Below are 12,276 nucleotides of genomic sequence, written 5' to 3'. Positions count from 1 at the left end.
TCATACCTGAAAATGACACATGTATTCCAGTGTTCACTGCAGCACTCTTTACAATAGCTAAGACATGGAAGCAACCTAGATGCCCATTGACAGATAAAGAAGTTGTGGTACACGTATATGATGGAATATTGCTGCTGCTGCTGCTGCTACTAAGTCGCTTCAGTCGTGTCCGACTCTGTGCGACCCCATAGATGGCGGCCTACCAGCCTCCTCCGTCCTTGGGATTCTCCAGGCAAGAACACTGGAGTGGGTTGCCATTTCCTTCTCCAATGCATGAAAGTGAAAAGTGAAAGTGAAGTTGCTCAGTCGTGTCCGACTCTTCGAGACCCCATGGACTGCAGCCTACCAGGCTCCTCAGTCCTTGTGATTTTCCAGGCAAGAGTACTGGAGTGGGTTGTCATTGCCTTCTCCGATGAATAGGAGTATTCAGTTCAGTTCAGTTCAGTCACTCAGTCGTGTCCGACTCTTTGCGACCCCGTGAACTGCAGCAGCCAGGCCTCCCTGTCCATCACCAGCTCCCGGAGTTTACTCAAACTCATGTCCATCAAGTCGGTGATGCCATCCAGCCATCTCACCCTCTGTCGTCCCCTTCTCCTCCTGTCCCCAATCCCTCCCAACATCAGGGTCTTTTCCAATGAGTCAACTCTTTGCATGAGGTGGCCAAAGTATTGGAGTTTCAGCTTCAGCATCAGTCCTTCCAATGAACACCCAGGACTGATCTCCTTTAGGATGGAATATTACTCGGTCATAAAAAGAATGTATTTGAGTCAGTTCTAATGAAGTGGATGAACCTAGAGCCTATTATACAGAGTGAAGTAAGTCAGAAAGAGAAAAAAAAATAGCATACTAACGCACATACATGGAATGTAGGAAGATGGTACTGATTAACCTGTTTGCAGGGCAGCAATGGAGAAACAGACATAAAGACTTGTGGACACAGCGGGGGAAGGAGAGGGTGGGACAAGTTGAGAGAGTAGCATGGAAACATACATTACCATAGGTAAAATAGACAGCCAGTGGGAATTTGCTGTATGATGCAGGGAGCTCAAACCCAGTGCTCTGTGACAACCTAGAGGAGTTGGATGGGGTAGGAGATGAGAGGCAGGTTCAAGAAGGAGGACATATGTTTACCTATGGCTGATTGATGTTGATGTATGGCAGAAACCAACACTGTATTGCAAAGAAATTACCCTCCAATTAAAAATAGTATTTTTTTTAAAAGAAAAGAAAGTGCTAGGAAATTAGTGCTTTCCTATCCTTGCTCCAGTGCAATAGCCCTTAATCAGTGACTAACTAGAGTTGGTGTATAAATACCCCAGATTCCACACCCCTTAGGATAATTCTGAGCCCATGTTCTGCACTGACTCCCAGAGTTCCTGTGCAGCATTAAGTTATAGTCACAGTGGTAACTGACTTGATAGGATACCGTTTACTGCCTTTGTTCCTTTTTCTTTCTCACTTTCCCTACTGTTGCTTCCTGGCATCATCTACAGAAGACTACAATGAGAAAAGGCCACTGATCAGATAGCCTGAAGATTCCTGAGAGATCAAGATCTGTCAAATGGAAAAGGCAGAAGTGACATGAGGAATTAGAGACAGAAATGGAAAATTCTTGTCAGAAGTTTAGCTTTTAGAGGAAGGAAAGAAACAAGGGACAGGGGGCAGAGGCATTAATGGGGCAATGTTGCTTAGTCACTCAGTCATGTCTGAATCTTTGCAACACTATGGGCTGCAGCCCACCAGCTTCCTTTGTTCAGGAGCCTCTGTTCCTGCCTCAGTTCAGGCTACTAGCATCTCTTGCATGAACTATAATGGTCTCCCAAGTCATTTCACTGCTTTTAGTTTTGGCCCATTCAACACATTCTTCACACTCCTGCCAAATAGATTTCCTGCTGTTTAAAACATCTCCAGTCTTTGTCACATGCTTGTGTGGGGGGGGGGGCGGTGGGCGGGGGGTAGGGGTTGGGGAGTGGATTATGAGAAAGAGAAAGACTCTAGAAAGACGTTTATGGGGAAAATTGTGTCAAGGACCCCAGCTTTCTTGGTCCTTTCCCATCTCCTTTTCTGTAGGTTAAAAACAAGGTAATGACTCCTCCAAAGATGACTCTTTTCCTGGGGTCAGCCACTGTGAACCAGGATAAAGACAGGAAAGATATCCCCTGGTATTTTCCATCTACGGATGACAGCCACCAGTGGAGTACCCATAGTTAAGAAGCAGAACTGAAGGAGGGTCATGATACAGAGACAGAAAACTCAAGAAGCAGGGGCCCTCCTAAGGTAAGCATCTTCAAGGCAAAGACCAACTTGGCAAGACCCAAGAAGGGGATCTCTTTTTTCTTAGAAAATTCTGGTTTCAAGAGTTGGTTATGGAATGAGGGGGGAGACATTCCCATCCTAGATCTCATATCGGCCAACAGCAACATCTCCCAAGACAGTGGTCTTCGACCTGAGGCTTGTGTAGCTCTAGAAGCACATGAAGATTTTATTTCTTTTCTTCTAAGTGACTGATGTGGGTTTGCATCCTGTCTTAGCTACTGTTTTACGGTTATCCTTCTCCTTTTTTAAAAAAGAGAGTCACACCTGTCACTCATCCTGAATCTTACTATGGTGTACCAAAAAAGGATGTGAGTATATTGGGGTAAAGGAATTTGATGATTTTGTGTTGGTGCTGAGGTGAATCACTGGATTACAAAACTTTTTGTAAGCAAGGTGTTTCCTATTCTTTCTTTAACAAATTGAAGGAGGATCTAATCAAGTTATCAGCTGACAGCTCAAAGAAAATAAATTTTTATAATATATAATTCTATTATTTTGTGGCATATAACTTAAAGGAGTTTGAAGCCCTGAGTGACATTTATTTATAACAAAATGCCTTCCGTCTCCATCATCTTATTCATATAAATAAGATTTCTCAGGGCTCACACATATATAAGCAAACAAAAAAGTAATATGGTTGCTACTGGATGCAATCTTATTCTAGCAATAAATAATTTTCATCCATGTATTCATGAACTAATTTTTTAAATAGCCTTCCACTTCATTAATAAGCTTACTCCAACTAATTTTAATCTTGATGTTTAGTATTACTTATCAAAACTTGGGATATATTTATATTGTTTTAATCAAATAAGTACTTATATTAATTGTAATGATAACTCAATCCAGAAGAAATATTTAAATAATTAGTCTAATGTAGGCTAATGGCCATATCAAATGTTTTAAAATTCCGTTTCAATTTATAGACACAATTTTTCACAAAGAAGTATGATAATGTGATCAATAAAAGACCGACAAGCATAAAAATATAATTCTGTGAAGGAAGTGAAATGGAAGTATAAGTTCAAGGAGAGAAAAAGATGCAATGAAATTTTGCAGTACAAAATTTTCTACTGAAAAAAAGGCTGTTTGTGTATGTTTTAAATGGATATTGGTTGCAGGATGGTACTGCATTGCTTTGGTATTTAAATTCTACTGGATTCATTTAAAAGAGTGATATAACAATTTATTTTAAAATGCCAATATTTATAAAGCACCAGAAATCATATCCTTTGCTGTGATTAACCTTATGATAAACATTTTAAAGTTCAACTTAAAAATATGCAAAAAATGCATAGGATATATAGTTTTCAAATTATTTTAGGAAACATAAGAGCAAAAATGTTTGAAGCCCACTGAGTTAAGACTGCTTTATTTTAAGTTAACCATCACCATAAAAGGGCTCCCAGTCCTGATAATGCTCCTATCACTGAGGATAAACTTAGCATTGAGCCAGTCTCGTAAAGTTCTATCTATCTACTTCAGATTCCACCCACTTCCTATTTGGCCAACCCCCTCCTTTTGCCTCATTTTCCACTTGGCCCCCCTCTCTGGTGGGATCCTTACAACTCCTCTCCAAACCACCATCTCATTCTGTACCTCAGGCCTTTGCTCAAACTTCTCCTTCTGCCTGGGATGCTCCTCAACTCTCCCCTCAGTTCCCCTTCTCCATCCAACAGGGAATTTCTCCCTCAAACTGTCATTCATAACTGTCGTTCATTAGCATGACCAACCACCCCAGTTTTCCCAGGACTGAAAGACTTCCTCAGAATGAGGGACTTTCAGCAATAAAACCAGAATAGTCCCAGGTCAACCAGGATAGTTGGTCACTCCACTATTCTGTGTTCAAGGAAATCACCATGTGGTTTGGGAAAAGCAACCCCAACTATAGGCTGTCAGGGTCTTTCTTCCTACTGACCACCTCTCACCTGTGGGAGATAATCACTTTTCTGTTTTCTTAGAGCCCTTTCTTAGGATAATACAATTCAAATGGTGTAACCCTTTAAGCTACTGTATTCCCAATTATCAACTCAAACTTCAAAGAGCAGTTCCTTTGTGATCTTAAAAGAAACACTCTCTTCTAATTAATTAAATGCATTAAGCTTGCATATTCAACTCCTGCCAGTGCATGCCTTAGATCACTTCAAAATAATTGATCTGCAAAGATTAAAGTTTGTAATCTCCTAAATATAATTTTGAGAAGGGCATTATAAATTTCCTGTGACTGTATGAATGTGTGTGGGAGGAGGTGGAAGTTGGAAAGTTGAGTCCAAGTCATTGAAGTGTTTCCAGAATTTCTCAAGGTCAGAATGTGATCAGGAATGAAGAAACCATAGAGACATGTTACCTGACTGAGCTTCAGTATCCAAACCAGTAAGCACGATAGCATCTGCTTTATTGAATTATCGAAAGTATTGAAAGAGGCAACAGAGCAACTTGGTTAGGAACACAGATCCTGGAGTTAGGCTGTTCTTGGCTTGAAATTTGTCTCTCTAGCTTACGGCAACCCACTCCAGTATTCTTCCCTGGAGAATCCTGTGGACGGAGGAGCCTGGTAGCCTACAGTCCACGGGGTCGCAAAGAGTCGGACACGACTGAGCGACTTCACTTCACTAGCTTCACTTCACTATGTGACCTTGGGCAAGTCACTAGAACATCTCTGTATCTCAACTTCTTCATCTGTAAAATGGGGATAACAATAGAAGATGCCTCATAGGTTTCCCATGAGGATTAAATGAATTAATATGTGCAAAGTGCTTAGAGCAGTGCCTGGCACACAGTAAGTGATATAAAAGTGTTTACAAAGAAATGCATGGAAAGTGCCAGGAGCATTAACAGAAGCTGGGGATATATACATATATATAGCTATTATTGTTTTTATAGGCATTCTTTCTTAGCTAGAATCTGTAAACTTTCAGAGAATAACTGGATTCAACAGAAGTTCAACAAATTACTGAACCATGAGAATAGACTTTCTAACTCTCTACTGAGAGCTCTTTGTTCAAATTATTTAGGGCTCACTGAGAAAAGATTTTGAGAGATTTTTTTTTGCATTGATAAGAAAATCTGACAATTGACAATAGAATTATTTTAAACAAACTGTTTTATATTAGCAGGGGTATCCCTGAGGTTTTCATTCAAATGTTTCATTTCCATCATTGTTCTGCTTGCAGGGGAAGGGAGGCCAGCATTTGCAGCATGGTTCACAGTCCAGGTCAGCAGGCAGCCTTCCTCAGCAGGGCTCCCCTTGGTACACAGGACTGTGAAACCAATTTTGGGTTACCATGGTAACTAAGGGAGGTTCTGGAAATTTTTCCAAATGAAACATTCATTCAGGGCATCAACAGGCATGGCCTGGGGGGAGGAGCGGGTGGGGAGAGGGACAAAAATGCACTGTCCCTGACCCCACCAAGTTCACAAGTCTATTGGATAGAAAGAGTATTTTAAAAAATCATTGTGTTAAAAAGATGTTTTTAAAAAACATTTTAAAGCTTCTGAAATCAGATGTGTCAATGGATGGGTTCATTTAACATATGGGTTCTCCCTATTAGTAATAAATAAAGACCCAGATGTCTATTACTAAGTTAATAGATTAAAAGATGTCTTACAGTCTGTAACTTCTTGGAACTGAAGAAATTCGGTATACTGCTGTGCCCTGTGCTATTATTGAGGCCTGTACAAAGGACAGAAGGGACCGAGTGTTAGAGGGAGGCAGAAGCAGCAGAAATGTAGTTGAGCTCCCCAGGAAGCTTTCTGCAAATTTTTGCCTTGGTTCTGAATTATCTGGATAAAGATAAAGATACAGGACCGTACCAGCAGGATGCAAATCAAATTTCCCCTACCGTCTCTCTCTCTCAACATGCCACACCAGCCTTACCTTATTACACAGAGATGACAGAAAGATGAAAGGAATAGAACTTGGGTGGCAAGGCTTGTGCCCAGATGGCCATCTGTGAGCACTGATCCCTGGCTCTTGCAGCCCAGGCAGCAAGAAGCAGACCTGCTGAGGAGGCTCTGTCTGTTGCATCTGCTTTTAGCATGGCTACTGTCAGGGGCACCTTCGGTCAGACTAATGAGAAACCCTACATACACTATAAAGTGCCAGCTCCACACTCTTCCTTGTGAACTGGAGGGAGAGTACTGTCCAAAAACCAAGAATAGCAAACCCTTACATAGACCTTTCTGTGTAAAAACTCTGACACTGTTCTAAGAGGCTTACACAGTGAATTCATATAATACATACAACAACTTTATAGATATGACTATCCCCATTGTGGATTTCCCAGGTAGCTCTGTGGGTAAAGAATCCGCCTGCAATGCAGGAGACTCGGATTCAGTCCCTGGGTTGGGAAGATCCCCTGGAGGAGGGCATGGCAACCCACTCCAGTATTCTGGCCTGGAGAATCCCCATGGGCAGAGGAGCCTGGTGGGCAACAGTCCATAGGATCATAAGAGTTGGACACAACTGAAGCGACTGAGCATGCATTCCCATCATGGTCTTCCCTGGTGGCTCAGTGGTAAAGAATCTGCCTATGATGTAGGACACCTGGGTTTAGTCCCTGGGTTGGGAAGATCCCCTGGAGGAGGGCATGGCAACCCACTCCAGTATTCTGGCCTGGAGAATCTCCATGGACAGAGAAGCCTGGCGGGGTAGAGTCCATAGGGGGCTGCACAGAGTTGGACATGACTGAAGCAACTAAGCAACAGCATCTCCATTGTACAGATAAGACAACAAAGGCATAGAGGTGAAATAATCTGCTCTCAGCACCACATTCTACAAAGCACTGAGATGTGAACTCAGTCTGAATTTAAAGTCCAAGTTCTCTACCTTCTGCTGCCTCTCAGGCTTGCTGTGAGTTAGACAAGCGCACGTGGGGATCCAGGACCATACAGATAGCTCTTAACTTTGCCTTTCATGGTATATTCCCATCCTTAGAGAGTAGCGAGCAGGGAGAAGAAATAAAGGTGAGCAAGGCTTCTATTGAACTTGAATGTCTAGGCACTGCTGCTGGTGTGGGATCGGGTGGGATGAGGGTTCCTGACACTCAGGCCACCTCATGTGGCCTACTCCTCATAGATAAAAAAGAAACCTCTCCCTTTTGCATCCTTTCCAGCTCTTCATTCACAGGCCTTTCATTCATTTACCCAGAGGTCTTCAGGGACCAGTAATGTAACACAGAGAACTAAAGAGCAAATGCTCAAATTCAAAAACATGAAAGCCTATGACTGACAAAGAAAACACTTCTGGAGACAGAATATAGACTGGGAAGTTGCCAGCTTGCGATCACTGGTCTATTTCTTATTTATTTATTTTTTTGACTCTGCTGGGTCTTTGTTGCTTTGTGAGCTTTTCTCCAGTTGCAGTGAGCAGGCTACTCTCTAGCTGGGATTCGCAGGCTTCTTGTTGAAGTGGCTTCTCTTGTTGCAGAGCAGGAACTCGAGGCGTGGGGGCTGTTGTCATTGCAGCTCCTGGGGCTCTAGAGCACAGGCTCAATTGTGGCTCAAGGGCTTCGCTGCTCCGTGGCGCATGGGATCTTCTCAGACCAGGGATCAAACTGGTGTCTCCTGCATTGGCAATCCGATTCTTTACAAGTGGTCTATTTCTTTGTTCCCCGCTCATAGCCAGAGCCTCACTTGCAATGCAAGAGACCCAGATTTGATTCCTGGGTCGGGAAGATACCCTGGCAAAAGAAATGGCAACCCACTCCAGCATTCATGCCTGGAGAATTCCATGGACAGAGGAGCCTGGTGGGCTACAGTTCATGGAGTCACAAAGAGCTGGCCATGACTGAGCACAAGAGAGCACCCCTTTCTGGTGCTCAGCCTCTAAGGAACTGTCACCTTGGCATCCTGTCCCATCCTAATCCCTTGAGGGATAGCCCAGGGGAGGCTTTGTTGATCTGGGTCTTAAAGGGTGGGTATGAGTTTGCCAGGGAGGAGTCTGACAATGAATAAAAATGTAGAAAGAAATAGCAAGAGCAGGGACCTCCCTGGTGGTTCAGTGGTTAGGAATCTGCTTTGCAATGCAGGGTACATGGGTTCCATCCCTGGTCAAGGAACTAAGATCCCACATGCCTCAGAGCAACTAAGCCCACACACCACAACTAGAGAGCGCTTGCCCCACAATGAAGAACAAGTACAGCCAAAATAATAATAATAATAATAGCAAGAGCAAAGACTGAGAGGTAGAATACTTATGAGACTGCTTGAGGATTTGTGGGTGATTTTATGTGACTGGAGAGTATGGGCTTTGGAGGAGGCTGGAGAGGGAGGCAGCGCCAGGTGTCAGTAGGATTCCAGCATCTACTGAAGAAACTTAGCTTTTACCCTGGAGCTGTGAGAGAAGTCCTGTGAGATTTTAAGCTAGAAAGTAGGATACTTTGATTTCTGTTTAGAATCCTCACCCTGACAGCTGCAAGGAGATGATCAGAGTCAGTAGGGAGCTGCCAGGAGGCCAGGCTACTTGAACCAAAGCAGAGACTCTCAGGAGAGAGTGCAGAGGTCCCAGGGATAATTAACTTGTAAGAACGATGGTGTTCAGTGATGTGGGAGGGAAGGGGAGAGAAAACTGCAGTATGGATAATGTTAGAGCTGGTTCAGGAAAACAGTCTAGAACAGGACATTTGAATGTCTTTGTAGAATCTGTATCATTTTGACTTGAATTTATCCTTGAATTGTCTCAAACTAATATGAGTAAATCCCTGTAGAACTGCTTTAAAAGTTCATTCTGTTCTAGTCCAGTTGTAACTGAGATTAACAGTTTCCTCTGTAACTGTAGCAGAGGGAAAGAAAAAAGCACAGAACCCATTTGTGAGGAAATGCGGAGGGAACACAGGAATAACATGGCAGTGATAGGTGGGCACGTAGCTGGTGTTAGCTCCGTAACTCTTGGTAGCTCCCATGTTCTCTTGGTTCCTGTCTCTCTAACTCTCTCAAAGCTTCCAACCAACACTATCCATCTTCAGCCCTCCAGCCTTTAATTGATTGACTCTCAGAAGCAGGCACCTCTGGTCTATTTAGTCAACGCCCTGAAAAGGCAAAACGACACTTAATCAGATGGATCCCAATATCTCCAGATTCAGGACAATTATCAGGGAGAGAAGGGGTGGGTAGGTAACAGGGAAAACTGCTCTTTGAATCAAGGTCCCCTTGGGGAGATGAGCTGTGGGTGGCTCAGGGCTCAGAGGTTTTGTTCAGAAGGAACCACAAGGATTGGGAGGCATGAGAGTCAGCTTAGAGCTGACTCACACGGGACAGCGCCAAGGCACGGGAGACATGAAATTCAGCAAATAAGGCCATGACCTTTACCTTCAGGGGTAGGAAATCCAACTGCCTACAGGGACCATGCAAGAGTGAAGTGGGTTGGGGGAGCCTGTACCCTGGAGCAGGTGTGTCTCATCTAGAAGGGGCAACTCCAGGTGTGTCTCATCTAGAAGGGGCAACTCCAGGTGTGTCTCATCTAGAAGGGGCAACTCCCATTCAGTTCCAGCCAAGACCATGTGGCAACATGGGCCTATGTTTCTTGGGCCCAAGAAAGGGAGAGCTGCCATCTTCTCAAGGGGAGGCATAAGTTCAGAGTTTTTAAGCCATCTCCTGGTCTGGGGATGTTGGCGATTAATTCAAAGTTTAAAGACAGTGAGCAGGCCAAACAAAGCTCACTTGTGGGGTGGATTTGGCCCAGCAGCTATCAAGTTGCAATCTCTGCTCAGAAACTAGACATTAAGCTCTGAATTTCAGCAGTCCAGAGCTAGAACAGGAAAGATGGTGGAGATATCAGGAGGTGGGAAAGAGGCAAATGGTTCATTGGACCTGAGGAGTCATTAGTCCAATTCCTAATGGCATAGATGGGGAAACTGAGGCTTGAGAAGACAAGTACTGAAGGGCGCAGACTTTCAGGGAACCCGTGGCATTTGTATCAAGAACAAGGAGCTCAGAGCAAGCTTGAGGAAAGCAGCTCTGAGCTGGCCTGACTGGCATTTGCTCCTCTCCCCTCAGTCTCCTGTTTGCTTATTTATTTAGTTCCCTAGTTTGCAGCTGTGACTGATACGAATGTCCTTTTCTGAACTCTGGGTTCTCCCCATTGGACTCCTGGAGGCTGTCTTGGGCTTCATCTGGAGCCCAGCCCAGACCTCTCATCCTGAAGCTGGTGCTATATCTGAGCCTGCTGGCACTGCTCCCCACCCCCAGGCTCCTCTTGGGGCCTGTCTGAGCCCCACCGGTGCTGGTGTGACAGGGCAAAAATAGCCCTTGGTCTCAGTCTGCCTGAGCCCTGTGTGCTGTCCGCTCAGACACACTGCTTCCCAGGATTAATATCTCCTGCAGAGTGGAAACGCAGGTTTGAATATTGGTTTTGAATGTGAACTATAAAGTGAGTTTGAGTACATTTCAGTTTTGGTCTTTCTCACCCTTTTGCCCTCTCATAGCCAGGGCCAACTTGTCTGTTAGGCCAGCAAGACAGCAAGCACAGCATCAGGGATCTGTGATATTTGAAAGGGACCACCAAATTATTTTTTTGAAAATCTGAATGTGGATTTCCCTAGTGGTCCAGTGGTTAAGACTTTATCTTACAATGCAGGGGTCGCAGGTTCGATCCCTGGTTGGGGAGCTAAGATCCCATATAACTCAGGGCCAAAAAATTGAAACATTATTGTAACAAATTCAATAAAGACTTTAAAAATGGTCCACATTAAAAAAATATCTTAAAAAATCAGAATAAAAATAAATACAATGACTATGTAAAAATGAATCCAGTATACTTAATGCCAGTGAACTGTACACTTAAAATGGTAAATTTTCTGTGATTCATGTTGCTGCTGCTAAGTCGCTTTAGTCGTGTATGACTCTATGCGACCCCATAGACGGCAGCCCACCAGGCTCCCCCGTCCCTGGGATTCTCCAGGCAAGAACACTGGAGTGGGTTGCCATTTCCTTCTCCAATGTGTATAACAACACACTAAAAAAAAAAGTGAATGCAGCCTGGATTGTATTCATCTTTATACCAACAATCATAAAATACAGTTTTTTAAAAAAATTAATGGAAAAAGAGGCCTACAAATTCAAAATGCCAAGGCTCATGAAAGTCATAATAATTCGTCCCTACTAATAATGAATAGTTGGTTAATTCATATCAATGATAAGGTTTGTATTTATGGGTCAAATCATATGGACTGCCACTTGTCCATGGCTAATCATGTCTATGGCCTAATCATGAAGGCTACACACCAAGATCTCGGCTCCCAGCGCCTGTCACCTGGTGACAGCTGCAGAGATTGTAGATGATTCAGATGAGATTCTGAAGACAGTGGCTGTGAGAACCTTGTTAGTTCCAGTTTCCACAGTACAGGTTCCCCTTCACACAGTAAACCCAGACACTTGGAGGTGATCAATTTTATTCCAAAGAGCATTTCTGATATTTTTTTAAAAATTAACAAGTCTTTCTCTTGGCCTACCAAAACAGCCTTTTGGTGGCTCTCCCTGGCTGGACTTTTGCTCCCGTTCAACCCAGTATGATCTTTGTAAACTTCTATTTCCCCGAAATAAAATTCTTCAGTGACTCCCAATATTATCATTATTACAAAAACTCGATGGAGATCCCACTTTTACTCAAGCAAGTAAACCAAATTTACTCAAAAATATTTGAGTTTGGGCTAGAATTATACCAGCATGCTTGGTTTAATTAATAAATTTTGGGAAAACAAATGTATTTTTCTTCTAGGCCCATGCTGTGTTTTGCAAAGAGGTCTCTCACACAAGGGCCCTTGGGGAAAAGATCATGAATGGGTCCCTGGAAGTGCCTTGGTAGACTGTTACTATTACTCAGCTGTTACTCCAGCCACAGAGAAATTACTGACTAGCTAACTCTGGGACTCCAGGAGAGGGGGAGGGGACGAAGAGGAATCATCACATTAAAATTCAATGCAAAGTGAAAGCTTGTCTGGAGCAAGGGTGAATGACTCAGCA

The 12,276-nt window shown here is 43.5% G+C and overlaps 1 long non-coding RNA gene across 1 annotated transcript; it reads left to right on the top strand.

The window, feature by feature from the left end:
* Window positions 1–1,069: 1,069 nt before the first annotated feature.
* On the top strand, window positions 1,070–7,129 carry LOC122675188. Its single transcript, XR_006335216.1, has 3 exons — window positions 1,070–1,206; window positions 4,482–4,487; window positions 7,118–7,129. It is a non-coding gene; the product is annotated as an uncharacterized LOC122675188 (long non-coding RNA).
* The last annotated feature ends 5,147 nt before the right edge of the window (window positions 7,130–12,276 follow it).

Source organism: Cervus elaphus, chromosome 19, assembly GCF_910594005.1.
Source record: "Cervus elaphus chromosome 19, mCerEla1.1, whole genome shotgun sequence".
Lineage (NCBI taxonomy): Eukaryota > Metazoa > Chordata > Mammalia > Artiodactyla > Cervidae > Cervus > Cervus elaphus.
Note: the sequence above shows the minus strand (reverse complement) of the source record. Positions and strands in the feature narration are given on the sequence as shown.